The sequence below is a fragment of the Meles meles genome, chromosome 16, assembly GCF_922984935.1.
Source record: "Meles meles chromosome 16, mMelMel3.1 paternal haplotype, whole genome shotgun sequence".
NCBI lineage: Eukaryota > Metazoa > Chordata > Mammalia > Carnivora > Mustelidae > Meles > Meles meles.
Window position 1 is genome coordinate 7,247,501 of NC_060081.1, and position 3,462 is coordinate 7,250,962.

Consider the following 3,462-nt stretch of genomic DNA (forward strand, 5'->3'; position numbering starts at 1 on the left):
CAAGGGCGGGGGTTGGAGGGAGCATGGGCACGAAGCCTGGGCGGCGGGCGGGGGCGGGGGGCGGCGGGGCACAGCGGTCACCGCCGACCACCCCCCACCCGGGCTCCTCTCCTCCCTCCTTCCTTCACCGATGCCCTCGTGTGCAACCGCCTCATGGCCGCGGGGCCGGGGCCATGTCCTTCCTGGATGACAACACCCCGTTGAGACCCCACCCCGACCCACTGAGGGCTCGGGGCACGCGGCGCGGCTGCAACCCTGGGGGAAGGCGACACGACTTGGCCTCTGCGCAAGCCGCCCCGACAGAGCGAAGGCCGGGATCACCCGTGGGGAGGGAGGGACGGGCGGGCGCGGACCCCGGATGCCAGGCAGCAGCCGACGGAGGCCGCCCTGGCCGGGACGACCGCAGCTCGCAGCCCAGGGCATGGCGGCGAGACCAACAGCGTTCCAGGTCAGGGCTCTCCCCCACCAAGGACCACCACCGACGAATTGCACGGGACCACGATACCCCCCAACGCACAACCCTGGCGACCCCAAGACTGCGTGCTGCACGAGGGATCTCCCCACAGAGGAACCGCAGTGACCGCGGCCCTCAGCGCGAGCTCTCCTCTCTCTTCCTTTCTCGCGGGCGGGGCCACCCCTCCCCACCCCAGCGCCAGCACTGGCTCCCCCCCACACACGCATGCCTCCATCCCCTCCCACATCCCACACGTGCCACCGCCAGGTTGACCTGGCGGGGTGAGGCGGGGCCTGGTGTGGGGGCGGGCGGCAGGGACTAGGGGCACAGGGGGCAGATGAGGCCATCGTGTCTGCACTTATGGGGATGGAGGGCACTGGCAGACCCAGGCCCTGTGAGGCAAACCCCCAGCCACTCCACCCCCTGGGGCGACAGACCCCTAGGGGAGCAACTGATCCTTAAGCACCGCTCAGACAGGCATAGCCCCAGGAGGAAGTGCTTTCGAAGTGTCGATGATCAATGTGTCCTGCAATTCACATTAATTCTCGCAGCTAGCTGCATTCTTCATCGACGCATGAGCCAAGTGATCCACCGCTAAGAGTTGTACAAGTTTTGATCGTTCAGGGGGCCGACCCCTGGAGGGGCGCCCCCCTGGCACAGCACATTCCCCCGGAGGGGTGCCTCTGGCCGGCCAGTCAGACACAAGTGAGACCAGACTCTGAGAAGGTCAGAAAGGTTGGACAATGGGGCATCCGGCCACCGCCCCCCACGCGAGGGGCGGCGCTCGGACAACCCCACAGGCGCCAAGGGGATTCCCACCTGCCGCACCCACACACACCGAGGGACGCGGGGCATACACACATGCATGGCCCAACGGGGCTGCCGGGTAGCCCCCTCCCAAAGGCCGCGTGAAGGCTGTGGCCTGGTGTAGCAACCCTGGCCCTGGGGGGGTGGTGTGGGCGGCAGAATCTGGGGGAGAAGGGAACTCTCCTCCCCAAGGGCCCAACTGCCCAGACCCAAGGCAGATGGGCGACCCCAAAGGGTCTTTAAACCTCTGCATGGGGACGTGCTAGGTACCTGGACAGGGGGTGGGGGACAGGCGAGGCAGGAGGGGAGACACGAGGCCGCAGGCTGCCCCACCTCGATGCCAATCCCGGCCATGGCCAACCCTGCGGGACACGGAAACCCTGGCACTGCTGGCCCATGACGGACCCCCATCGGGTGCTGCCACGGCCGGCCTACACTGACACCCGGCACTGCCTTCTCCCCATTCCTTAACTCCCTGCCAGCGCCGCAGGGGAGGACCAGACCCCCCTTCCCTTCCCAAGCACCCTGAAGCTCTCTTTGGCCCACACCTGCATCCCTCCCCGCACCCGCAAACCCAGGCCCCCTTAGCCACAGAGGGCGAGGGTCTGCAGTGGGAAGAGGGGCACAGGCAGGCAGGGCACGTGAGGCATGGAGGAAAAGAGCAGCAGGGGCGGGGAAGGCGAGGAGCCGAACCCGGGCCCAAGGCCTGGGCGGGGGGGCTGGAGGGGAGAGACACGGAGCCGAGGAAGGGCAGGCTCAGAGCAGAGGACGTCCGAGGGACCAAGAAGAGAACCGTCCAGGAGGGACGGGAGGAGGCCAGAGGCGGCCGTCGGGCCAGCGTCCCGCATGAGCCTAGGCTCTGAGGCCCACAGCGGTGGGAGGCCAGACCCGAACCACCCCCGGAAGGCGCCACGGGGGCCCGCTGCCGTGCCATGCGACCAAAGACACGCCAAGGACACTGTGCGGGCGCCGCGACCGGGAAGGACCAGCATCGAGGGCGAAGGCTGTGGCTTGGCAGCCGGCGGAGCGCCCCTCCCCAAGCCCTCCACCCGCTCTCCGCGGGGAAGGCGAGGCATGTGGGAGGCCCGGGACCAGGGACAAGGCATGCCAAGGGGTGTGGCGGGGGGGCACCTGGCACCAGCCCCGCAAGGGGAAGACAGGCAGGGGAGCCCAGAGAGGATAGGCGGGGGGGGGGGGGGTAAAGGCGCTGTGTCACCCCACCCTCCCTCTGGACGACCGCCGCCTTTCCGCCACCAAGGCCGCTGTCATGGGGCTCCCACGACATGCCTCTGGGTGCCTCCTTCCCCCTGTTCCTCAGGGCCCTTTATCCATTGCGCGTGCACTTTCTCTCTCTCTCGTCCCTCGCGACCAGAGGGCCAGCATCACACCGGCCAGCCTGCCCCGCACGGGTGAGGTGTTCTCGAGCTGACAGGCCCAACAGGCCGGCTGCCTTGGCAATCTTGTTAATGATCCTTCCGCAGGTTCACCTACAGAAACCTTGTAACGACTTTTACTTCCTCTAGATAGTCAAGTACGACCGTCTTCTCAGAGCTCCACCAGGGCTGTGGGCAGACCCTGGCGGGGCCAATCCAGGGCCTCACTAAACCATCCAATCGGTAGTAGCAATGGGCGGTGTGTACAAAGGGCAGGGACTTAATCAATGCAAGCTTATGACCCGCACTTACTGGGAATTCCTTGTTCATGGGGAATAATTGCAATCCCCGATCCCCATCATGAATGGGGTTCAACGGGTTACCCACGCCTGCCGGCGTAGGGTAGGCACACGCTGAGCCCGTCAGTGTAGCATGCGCACAGCCCCGGACATCTAAGGGCATCACAGACCTGTTATTGCTCAATCTCGGGTGGCTGAATGCCACTTGTCCCTCTAAGAAGCTGAGGGACACCAACCACTCGGGGGTCGCATAACTAGTTAGCATGCCAGAGTCTCATTCATTATCGGAATTAACCAGACAAATCGCTCCACCAACTAAGAATGGCCTTGCACCACCACCCACTGAATGGAGAAAGAGCTTTCAATCTGTCAATCCTGTCCGTGTCCAGGCCGGGTGAGGTTTCTCGTGTTGAGTCAAATTAAGCCACAGGCTCCACTCCTGGTGGTGCCCTTCCGTCAATCCCTTTAAATTTCAGCTTTGCAACCATACTACCCTCAGAACCCAAAGACTTTGGTTTCCCGGAAGCTG

At 65.0% G+C, this 3,462-nt stretch overlaps 1 pseudogene; it reads right to left on the reverse strand.

Annotated features, from left to right (window-relative positions):
* Positions 1 to 917: 917 nt before the first annotated feature.
* LOC123927367 lies at positions 918 to 1,057 on the reverse strand (annotated as a pseudogene).
* Positions 1,058 to 3,462: the final 2,405 nt, after the last annotated feature.